At 42.2% G+C, this 12,242-nt stretch overlaps 1 pseudogene; it reads right to left on the bottom strand.

The window, feature by feature from the left end:
- Nucleotides 1–415: 415 nt before the first annotated feature.
- On the bottom strand, nucleotides 416–6,444 carry LOC109675321 (large ribosomal subunit protein eL29 pseudogene; annotated as a pseudogene).
- Between the last annotated feature and the right edge of the window lie 5,798 nt (nucleotides 6,445–12,242).

Here is a 12,242-nt window from a genome sequence, read left to right on the forward strand (position 1 = left end):
CCATAATACAGAATAAGGTCTGCAGACTTGTAATGAGTTTTTGCCCCACATTTACAGGTTCTAGGACAAACATGGAAGCTAAGTGGTCTGGATTCTATTAAGAGATGTTAGTGACTTATTGAGAAGCTACAAAATACTCAATTTAATTAAACCCCTTACAGAAGACTCGTTCATTTCTTTAGCTGACACTGGCATATGTAGCAGGATAAGACTTTTCTTTCTTTGAGAATATTCTATAATTGCCTAAAAATTGAGAGTGTGTGAGTATGTTAGAAGAAATACAAAATTCTCTTTATTTATTTTTCCTGCTTCAGGGTTATTTATAGGAAAAGCACAGGATACCAGCCCCCTGCAGATGGCAGCCAGGTGGTCCCCTCAGTCCATCTGTCCTCATGATGGCAGACAGAGGCCTTTACTATGGGGCCCTCACAGGGGCTTCGGCACCTCTGGGAGCCTGTGCTTCAGCAGGAGCTTGAGCTAGCGTGGAAGCTGGAGCTGCAGTCTGGGCCTTGGCCCTTGGCTGGCAAAGCCTATGACCTCTGGCCATGTAGGTACCAATAGCTTCCCAGGCTTGGGGTGGGCAATGAAGGCAAGTCATTGGAGCTTGCGGTTGGCACCCTTTGGGATCTTGACCTCCTTGGGCTTTACAAGGGCCTTGACAGCCTCAGCACGGGCACTCATGGCTTTAGCATTGATCACCTGCATCTTCTTCAGGGCCTTCTTGTGATTCTCAGTGAAATGCATGTTCCTCAGGAACTTAGGGCCTACCCCGTAAGAGATTCATATCTTTGTGACTGGGGTTTCTTGATGCCATTTCTGGGCCTTTTTCAGGACTGGTTGTGTGCAGTATGTTCTTGGACTTGGCTGTATCTGCAGTGTAATCCATGGCTCTTTTTAATACCTTCTAGGTTAGTACAGAATTGTCAAATTTTTCCTGGATGACAAATCAGTAGCAGAAATTACCAACAGGATTTAATAAACTCACTGTATTTTGTCATTCTTTAAAATTCCATTTTCATGTCTTTTAAGTCCTCTTTACAGTAGGAACTCATCATTTCCTTTTTAATAATATCGTTGTTTTATTTATTTTTGTTTCTGATTACATTGATTCATTTACCTATTTGACTGAATTAAAAATAATTACATGTATGAAAAGGCAATGCCTCACCAAATTCTCTACTTCTCATACAAGGTTTTACTTTTAGAAAAATCACTGTTTTACCTCTTCTCTCTTTTCCATGCATTTCTTAAGGCACATGCTAGTTAGTTAACCCGGGGAGTGGCTCGTTAGCCAAGTGACAGTAGTCAGCTTGTGTACGACAGTCTTAATCCCTGACAGTTTTGCCATGTTCTTCTTATCCAGTCCCTCTGTCCTTTGCTGAGAAGGCAGGCTTCCCTCTGGATTATCTGTCAATGCCAGGAGCTTTATCACAGTGAAAGAGATGTTGGTGTGAGTAAGGGATTTTCAGTGTGCTTTTAATTCCATCAGTTGGTCAATATTTACTTAACAGTGCTATGACCTATCAGGAGAAGAGCTACTGGAACCAAGGAACTTCTGATTTAAAGGCAGACAAAAATCAAAAGAGACAAAAAAATAATACTCAAATAAGCTTTAGGAAATTCTTTTGCTACCCAGTCCCGTTGTGTCCCAGGACTTCTAAATTTTCATTTTGACATCTTTCAGCAGAGTTGTACATCACAGCGTGGGCTCTCTGATGGTGAAGTCCCTGGGTTGTGGTGTGAGGAGTGTCCCTCTGGTCCTGCCTGTGGAGAGTGACAGTCAAGAGAGGGGTGATAAGGTTCCCTGTGCATCCTTTCCAGGGGTAGTGCAAGGGAAAGACTGTGGGTTTAGAGTCATGCCTAGGCTCTGTGTAATCTAAGGGTAGGTTTTCAGCCTGTTTGTGCCTCAACTTCTCATCTGAAATAACAGAGATAATAATATCTGCCCCATAATCCAGATCTGATTAGTAGATGAAAAAGTGGTTACAAAATGCTTAGAGCAGGGCCTGGCATGAAGTAGGTGCTTACCTTGCCCAGTCCTGCAGTAGGATCTAGCACTTTCACAACAGTGTCAATTTCTCTCTGGAAAATGGCTCCTTTATTTGTTAAACTGCTCCACGGTCCAGTCAATAGACTAAGGGTTATGGTCCCCCAGTGAACCGACCTATTGTTATTAAATTGCCTTGGCCCTGCAAGTTTCTGGAGCTGTCATTTTGCACTGGTATTGATTTACAGTTTTTGCCCTACCCATCACTTGCAGATGTTGTTACAGTCTAGGGCACTAGGTGGTGCCATTTTCCTAGCTATCAATGACTTCTACAAATGTAAACCTCTGTCCTGCGGTAGAGACAATTCTTACTGCGTGCATCAGGGTAGCCATCTATTCCAACATATCAATGAAACACCTTTACATATTTGTGTTTCTTTCATATAATAGGGAGAGTGTAATGCTTAGAAATCACCTAGAAAGTTCATATATTTGATTTCTAGGGTTTAGGAGAGCAAGAAAAAGATGGAGTAGATTCAAAGGGAAGGTTAAACAAATGAGAATTACTAGATGTTTAAAGAATAGGCAGCAAAGGGTGTTTAGGGAAGAGGTAAGCAGCCATTATTATCCTCTCCAGAGAAGGATGGAATAGGAAGACGGGTTTATATGATAAGATGGGAAATGCTCACCAGTCATAGGGAAGAATTTCTGGAACCAAGGGAGTGTAATAAATGAGGGAAATTTATCAAAAAGACTTTAAATTAATGTTAAAAATAAATTACACAAGGTCTCAGCATGTCCAGGTTAGATTATTTGCCATCCTGCTAGAAGACAGAAGAGGATACTCTTGTTATGATGCTTATTTGAAGCTTGGCACAGCATAGGCTGGGACAATGATCTTGAGCTCAGTGTCACAGGTTAGGCTTGGACTGATTTAACAGGATTAGCAGTGCTTTGAATCAATCAATCAATCAATCAATCAATCAATCTATCTCATAATATTAGAGCTCTCTAGGAGTCACTAGTATTTTTTCTGCCTTCTGAAATATATAAGAGCTAGGCTAGAGGAAGGAAAATGATTAAAGGTGAAGATAGAATCAGAAATCTGTTCCTTGACACTTACTTTTTGACCTCATTTGTTACTTATCATCTATCCCTCAGACTATGGTTTGGCTTTCTTTGTTTGTGATTTATTTTTTAGTCTTGTGGTAGATAATTATGGTGAGAAGACTAGCTCATACCATTACATATTCATGATTACACATTGAGTCCACGGAAAGGGGCCAAACTTTACTTTCTTCCCAGAATCACCCAACAGTCTGCTCTATGAGTCCACCTTAGATTGGTTCTCCTCCTGCACCCCTCTGCCCTCCCTACCAAGCCCCGTCCTATAGAACCATCAGTCCTGGGTTCCGGCTTCATTCTGGGACATGTGGAGGAAGGGCCTACGACTTTTTCAGGTTGTTCGGATTCCCCAGAACAAATAATATAAGGCAACAAAAGATTCCATTACTCATGATGACTGCCCCCATTGCTTAACTTAGCTCTGTAATGCCAACAATACTGCACCTCTCCGAAGACCATCTTCCAGGCAGGAGTGAGGTGAAGAGACAGAGAGGATTTTGATGATGGAGGACTGGTAGAGAAAATCCCATTTGCCCCCCTCCCCCCCCGCCCATCCCCCCCCGCCCATCCCCCCCCCCCCCCCCCCGCTGATTAGAAGTGTAATGCGTGATTATAGAAATTTGGAAAAAAAATAACCCTCTAGAATGGTATAAAGAAAACAAAGCTATTTATCATTCTAGAATTTATAGACAACTATAGTTAATATTTTAAGATATTTCCTCCTTTGTAGCTATAAGAATCTGGAGAAATTGAGCAAAATATAGTGAGCTGATCGGAAAGCTCATCAAAGGTCCACACCATGAATTCAAGAGCAGGGTTAATGTCACGTGCATGTAATCAGGTGAGTAGTGAAAATCTGGTTTTCTTTTTTTGTTTTGTTCTGTTTTGCAGCACAGGGGTTTGAACTCAGGGAATTGTGCTTGCTAGACAGGTGTTCTACCATTTGGGTCATGTCCCCATTCCCAAAAATCTGTTCTGAAAGAAAAGCAAAGCAAGCATTTCAAAAGAAAGGCTTTTGACCAGAGCAACAGGGACAGCAAGAGTGGCTTCCTACATTTCCTGTCTTTCTCCTGTTCCCAGATCTCAGGGTTAGGTCTCCTGAGCCACAGCACCCATCTCAGATCCTGTGAACAGTTTTCCATCATTCCTTTAAAAGAATAAATAAGGGAGGTCTCATTACTTGAAATCAAGAAACTTTGACTAGAATAGCCACACAAAAGTAATAGGTGTTTAATAATTACCTGCTCATGACAATCTAATGGAAATTGCCCTTCTCATTTTGTCACTCACTGTATTGGATAGGGCTGATGCTTTGCCCAGAGTCCCTTGGATCTTTTTAAACCAGATTCAATGTGCTTTCATTTCCAGCAGCTAGGACCAATAGCTCTTTTGGGGAGGACTTGTGTAAGCCTACTGAAAACTATCTTGCACATAAACAGTTGGAAGTGCCTAGAAATTTGTGCCCTTCCGTTGTGACCCTTAACCAATGACTGACGGATATGTAAATATGAAGCTCTATGCTCCTCATCTGGATGGTGTGTGAGGCCTCTGGAGTTTCTCTAGAGTTCCCCTGCAGCATACTGATGCCATCCTCTCTGGGACTTCGCCTGAGATGGATCTTGAAGTAGGCAGCTTCTAAGATGGCCCCCAAACCATCCCCACCTCTTGGTTTTCACACCCTGTGTAATCCCCTCTCCTTGAGTGTCCACACTCAAGGACACAAAATGATTTGTCTCTGACCAACAGAATATGGCAAGGGTGACAGGATGCCACTTCCCTTGGGTTGCAAAAGATTGTGACCTCTGAATTGTTAGCAGACTCTACTACTTTCTCAGCTAGGATATGTTGGTGAGGCAGACCGCCAGGCCAGGAACTGGGGGCAGCCTTTGAACAACATCTCGGATGGAACTAAATGCTGCCAGTAACCATTGAGTGAGTGTTAAGGTAGATGCTTCCCGAGTTGAGTTCTCAGGTGAGACTGCAGGGCCTGGATCAACATCTTGGTTGCATCCTTATGATAGACCATGAACCAGAGAACTTAGCTAAGTCGTACCTGGACTCGACCCACAGAAACAGTGAGATAATGAGTGCTGTTGTTACTGACCAAGTTTTGGTATAATTTTTAATGTAGGCTAACACAGTGGTTTTCCTCTTACTACCTCGCTTCCCCTACTCTCTTCCTAGCTTTTCGTGCGGGGAGGGAGTTTTCCTTAATATATCATGCACACATAAACCTTCCCTAAGACAGCTGGTCCTATCCAGAAGATTGTAAGGATGGAATTCTAAAGTTGGGTAACTCACCAGCCAGATGGCAACAGGACTATCACTGTAGTGAGTGAGTGTTGTAAGCACAGTGTAGTCTTGCAAATGCGGAGCTTTTTATGTATGGTGATTTGGGATGGGGCTAGAGATGGACGGGATGTTCTGCTTCGTGTACTATCTCTAGCATTGAGATGTTTGAGGGAAGTAGTAATTCAAAGGACAGTGGAATTAGTTGGTTAATTTTTGGTGCTGAGCATACATTGAGAAAGAAAAAATGACGAGCTAACTACTAAAATAAAGCATAATGTGGGAATCTGAAGGCCACCAGTGCAGCAAGGAAGGCAGAACATGCTTAGGACAAAGCTCAGGGTCTGAGTGTAAAAGTAGCAGAGCTTCAGGGAAGACTACATTAGCAGCCAAGGTCAAGGGTCCTGGTAGGGAAGGTGTAATACCCCTGTAATGGGAATAGACGCCTGAATTTGCTGCCATCTGTAGCTTAAGCCCAATAACTAACTCATTACCAATCAGCTTTCAGTTACATCTCTAGGCAAGGTCAACATTCCTGCTGACCACAGGAATGAAGGAACATCCAGGACAGTGGGACAGCCAAAACTGTAAGGGATACAACTTCCTTACACCAGCACCCTAAAGTCAGCACATAGGGGAATAAGCAAACCCAGGCCACCATCTGCCCAAAGTCATGCTTCAGCACATACTCCTTGTCTCTCGTTTAAATATTTGTCCTCTTCCTCACTTCCAGAGTAAGAATGTAGTTTTTGGGACGCCAGGTCATATAGAACTAATTTTGCCTGGCAAAATTAATAAACATTTACTTCCTTTTCTCCAAAATCCCTGCTCTCATTATTTGTGAATTAGCGTTGAGTTTAGGGGACTGAATTTCCAGTATCCAACTGAGGCTTGAGATGAAGACAGTTGGGTACCAGACTCTCCTGGACCCTCTGAGCCTACGGAAACAGACCAATTCCTCTTTCTGGAGGAATGAGACCATCTCTGTCCAAAGACTCTGCAGAGGCCATAACTAAAGTGGATGCTTTCCGTGCTGTCTTCATGGTCTGCTTTCATTTCTTTTTTGGCCATTAGACTAAGAATTTGGGTTAAATATTATCCTGACCCAACAGGGGAAGTGCTGAGTCTGCTGAGGGAGAAAGGAGCTGAACTTTAGGATCCAGTTCATATAAACAGGCATATTAGCTTGACAATAGACCTTGAGAGTGGTGGACTGGGAGTGCAGACTATCGGATTCAATAGGGAGAGAATTTGTTAATATGAACATACTCTCCTGAGATTCAGGATTTAATCCTCTGGCAAGAGCTCCTGGAGACAATTTCAATATGGTTCCAGATGGCTCCTGGAATATTGGAAAAAATGATGACCCACATTGAAGGAGTGGGAAGGCCAGAACTTCATTGGCATAGTGTCAAATGAGAGGTCAGATGTCTCAGAGAACTGAGCAAATGTGCCAGTTATTGCCTTATTGTCTTTCAACTCTAAATATCTCCAACTCTCCTTTTTGTTCTCTGCTTTTGATTTTGGAGCTAGACTATAGAATCATTTCTCCTTTGCCATCTGGTGCTACAATAGGCTTTATCAATAGAGAGACTGGAGGAATACTGCAATGTGCAGAGAAGAAAGGAGCTTCTCTTCCTGGTGTTGGTGTGATTTTCCTTTTTCTTCTTCCTCTGATGACATGGTTTTTTGCTGATGGGCCAGGGCCCATTGGTGGTCACTCCTACAAGCTTCTGTGGGGGCTCCAGCAGCCTCCTTCCCAGGGGCCAGCTCCAGCTCACAAGTACCTCAGCAAATTTCCCTGGTCAGGGTAGGAGAATATGCTGGTAATCAGAGTAGTGTGGTTTCCATTGATTATGATGTCACTAGGAATGAAAAGGACATGGATATTCCACTAGAAGATTGCTTCATCTATCTAGCACAAAAATAACAACAACAAGAAAAACATCCCCCAAATTCAAGGTCTGGTGGGCAACAACTTAAGTTTCTACAATGGAAGAGGCATGGCCACTCACCCAGTTTCCAGGCCAGTGCTAGTTCACAGACTCAGTCCCTTGCTTGAAGACCAGCTGGTTTCCTTTGAAAGGACTTTCCAATGTTGCCACGTGTGTTCTGTTGACCCTCAGCATCCATGGGGGATTGACTTCAGGACCTACATGGGTAACAAAATCCACAGATGCTCACATTCCTAACATATACTTCTTTTGTAGCATGTGCATATAACCTAGGTACATCTTTCCATGTACTTTATCTCATCCCTACATTACTTATAATACCTAATCCTCTGTAAATGCTCTCTAAATAGTTGTTATACTGGGTTATTGGGTAAATAATGATAAGAAAAAAATCTGTACATATTCAGAGCAAATGCAGTTTTTTTCCTCTGAATATGTCAGCAGTCCTGGGGTTTGAACTCAGGGCTTCCTGCTTGAAAGGTAGGTGTTCTACCATTTGAGCCACACATCCAGCTCTTTTTGCTCGGTTATTTTTTCAGGTAGGGTCTTGCCTTTTACCCAGGCTGACCTAGATATGATCCTCCTATTTTAAGCTTCCTGTTGCTGAGGTGACAGATTGGTTGAGATGGAGTCTTGTGGACTTTTTGCCTAAGTTGGCCTTGAACCGCCATCCTCCTGATCTTAGCCTGCCAAATAGTGAGGATTACAGGTGTGAGCCACTATCATCTGACTTCCTGAATATTTTTGACCTTCAGTTTTTTTTAAATTGTTTTATTATTCATATGTGCATACAAGGCTTGGGTCATTTCTCCCCCCTGCCCCCACCCCTCCCTTACCACCCACTCCGCCCCTCCCTCTGTCCCCCACCCCCTCAATACCCAGCATAAACTATTTTGCCCTTATCTCTAATTTTGTTGAAGAGAGAGTATAGGCAGTAATAGGAAGGAACAAGTGTTCCTGGTTGAGATAAGGATATCTATACAGGGCATTGACTCACATTGATTTCCTGTGCGTGGGTGTTACCTTCTAGGTTAATTCTTTTTGATCTCACCTTTTCTCTAGTTCTTGGTCCCCTTTTCCTATTGGCCTCAGTTGCTTTTAAAGTATCTGCTTTAGTTTCTCTGCATTAAGGGCAACAAATGCTAGCTAATTTTTTAGGTGTTTTAGCTATCCTCACCCCTCCCTTGTGTGCTCTTGCTTTTATCATGTGCTCATAGTCTAATCCCATTGTTGTGTTTGCCCTTGATCTAATGTCCACATATGAGAGAGAACATACGATTTTTGGTCTTTTGGGCCAGGCTAACCTCACTCAGAATGATGTTCTCCAATTCCATCCATTTACCAGCGAATGATAACATTTCATTCTTCTTCATGGCTGCATAAAATTCCATTGCGTATAGATACCACATTTTCTTAATCCATTGGTCAGTGGTGGGGCATCTTGGCTGTTTCCATAACTTGGCTATTGTGAATAGTGCCGCAATAAACATGGGTGTGCAGGTGCCTCTGGAGTAACCTGTGTCACAGTCTTTTGGGTATATCCCCTGATCTTCAGTTTGTTGAATCTGCACATGTGAAACTCTTGGTCAGGGAAGGACTGACTCTACTAAAAATCTCTCCCAAGCTTTTCCCGGTGGGATCTGTGACCACTTAGTAGAGCCACTGTGCACTGAGGAAAAGGCAATACCTGGATCTTTCAGGTATTACTAGACAACTGGCCCTGGATTGATGCTAATTCCTGGGGAAACAGAATGTTACTGGGACCCAGCAGTCAGGTGGAGGTTTAATGGTGGTCAACCGAAAAATGGAATGAATCAGTTTCACTCACAATGGTCCACTTAACCCATGGTCTCTGCCTATAGTTATTTTCCCAGTTCCTGAATTCAACATGGGAACAACCATCCTTGTTACTGTTAGAATCCCAACACTGGCTCTAAGACCCTGGCATATGGGCTATTATGAGAGGCAGACCCAGGAAAAAGCTTTTGGAATGTCTCTTCTCTACCAAGATAGTAAACCAGAAACAATACTGCACGTATGGGTGATCTGTAAATATTACTGCCTTTAACAAATACTTGAAAGCTACAGGGTTGGTGATACCTGTCACATTCCCAGGTAGCCCACCAATTTTACCTGGATAGGGTTTGACTAGATGTTAGAGAATGACCAGGAAGGAATGTTGTCATCTTAGGCAGATGGTGACTATTACTGAAGCTTTTGTTTGAGATATAAAATCTTTATTGAAGTGGGTTGACACAGGCCCTGGCACTTGATATGCACCTGTTAACGTAGCTAGTACATTTCTCTTTACACGAATTTGAATAGACCACCAGAATCAGTTGGCTTTTGTCTGGAAGGGGCAACAAACAGTACACCCTCACTTTTCTAGCCTCTGACTGATAGTCAAATTATTCTCCAAGTCCAGGAATGAAAGTTTGTCTTTATTTTGGACAACTTTTCTTTTCACAAAAAAATAGATGACCAAGTATACTCACCAAAGTTATCCCCCTGATCTTGAGAGAAGACCTGTGGATGGACTTACGGGAGTGAGCAAAAGAGCCAGCATCCTTTATTGTACATTGACGCCAACTGCAAAGGAAACATGAGCAATCTGGTGTCAGGAGGACTCTTCCACTAGATGTCAGCCAGCAGCCTTTTATAAAAAATAATACTCTATATTTTAAATTTAATTTAAATTTATTTTTAATTTAATTTTTAAGTTATTGTTGTAATGGGGGTGCATTGTGATATTTATAGCAGTTCTTATATTATAGTTGGGTTCACCCCCTCCATGATTCTTCTTTATTCCCCCTCCTCCCACTCCTGGAATAGTTTCAACAGGTCTCATTTTCCCATTTACATACATGTGTACACAGTATTTGTACTGTATTCACCTTCTTTTCCCACATTCTCTCCCATCCCAGTGTTACCAACCCTCTAGACAGGACCTATTCTACTCTCCTGTTCTCTAATTTTGTAAAAGAAAAAAAGACATTTTTGTTTGTTTAAGATAGCTATGTAGGGAGTTTCCTTGTGACATTTCCATGTATACATGTATTATAACTCGAATTGGTTCATCACCTCTATTTTTCTCCCATGGTTTCATTATTCCTTATGACTGAATAAAACTCCACTCTGTGTGTGTGTGTGTGTGTGTGTGTGTGTGTATCACATTTTCATAATCCATTAATCAGTTATAGGGTATTTGGATTGTTTACATAGCGTGGCTATTGTGAATAGTGCTGCAATAAACATGGTGTGTAAGTGTCTTTATTGTGTCTTGACTTAACATTCCTTTGGGTATATCCCTAGCAGTGGTATTGCTGGATCATGTGGCAGGTCTACTTTTAGTTTTTTAAGAAGCCTCCATACTGTTTTCCATAGTGGTTGTCCTAATTTACATTCCCACCAGCAGTGTGTGAGGGTTTCTTTTTCCCCATATCCTTGCCAACATTTGTTGTTGTTTGTGTTCTTGATGGTAGCCATTCTAACAGGAGCGAGGTGGAATCTTAACATGCTTTTGATTTGTAATTCCTTTATGACCAGGGATGTTGAGCATTTCTCTTCAGTTCATTTGCCTAGTTCTTCATTGGGTCATTGATTTTTTTTTTTTGGCAGTTCAGTCTTGTGAGTTCCCTGGTTATCAATCCCTTGTGAGATGTATAGCTGGCAAAGATTTTCTCCCATTCTGTGGGCAGGCTCTTCAATTTGGAGACCATTTCTTTTGTTGTGCAGAAACCTTTTAGTTTCATGTAGTCCTATCTCTCAATCCTTTCTCTCAGTACTTAGCCATTTTGTTCTATTTGGGAAGTTATTGCCTATGCTTTTTTGTTCCAGGGTATCCCCTGCTCTTTCCTTTACTAGATTCAAAGTTCCAGGGATTACATTAAGTAAGATCCTTGATCCACTTTGAGTTGATGCTTATACAAGGTGAAAGACATGGATCTAGTTTTAGTTTTCTGCATGCAGGTATCCAGTTTTCCCGGCAACATTTGTTGAAGCGGTCAACCCGGTTTTGTCCTAGGTCACTGGATGTTTGCATAAGGGGCCTATAAAATGGAATAGCCATAACAGTAGAGGTAGAGGTGATACACACATTGAGTCCCTTTTCACCAAGACTCACTAAGCTACTGCCACTTTAGAGTATTGGATTTGTCAACAGCTGGGACAGACTGGGGCCTCAATATGATAAATACTTTGAGGAGACTAAGCAAATGCTGACCACAAGTTGGCTGTATCCGATCCCCTCTACCTTAGAAAAGGCAATAATTTGTCTGAACCAGAATGGATCCAAATGTATTCTAGGCACGATTTGCCTTTCCTGCCTTCAGTTGCTCAGTCAGTACCAACATCCAAGGTCTCACAGAGTGTCTGATTCACCAACATGGGATCCCATATGTGGCCTACTTTATCTTAACGGGGAACAAGAATGGACATATGATCATGGAGTCCTCCATCATACCTGATTGTCTGAAACACCTTGAAACAGCTTCTGGAAGCTGTGGTTCAAGTCACATTGAAGATGATAACCTGGAAGGAAGGAACACTGTCCTTCAATGTGTAAAATTTCTTTTGAGTAATGGCCAGTGTGTGGTTTGTGTACATCATGATAAGCATGGATTCCAAAGAGTGGAAGGAGTCACACCTCTCACCATCCATCCCTGTGAACTGTTGAACTGCAATTTTAGGTTCCGGGATTCTAGAAGTCCTCGTTTCCAGAGGGGATATATCAGGATTTTCAGTTGGAGACTTTCTAAGCCTAAAACTGTTTATACCTTGTCATTTTACATTCTTATGCCACTAGATTAGCAGGTGAAGAAGGAGATAGACTGGGAGAGATAATTGACCCTGGGCATCACGGGGAGGTAGATCTGCTGGGAGGGAAC

The sequence above is a fragment of the Castor canadensis genome, chromosome 3, assembly GCF_047511655.1.
Source record: "Castor canadensis chromosome 3, mCasCan1.hap1v2, whole genome shotgun sequence".
Classification (NCBI taxonomy): Eukaryota; Metazoa; Chordata; class Mammalia; order Rodentia; family Castoridae; genus Castor; species Castor canadensis.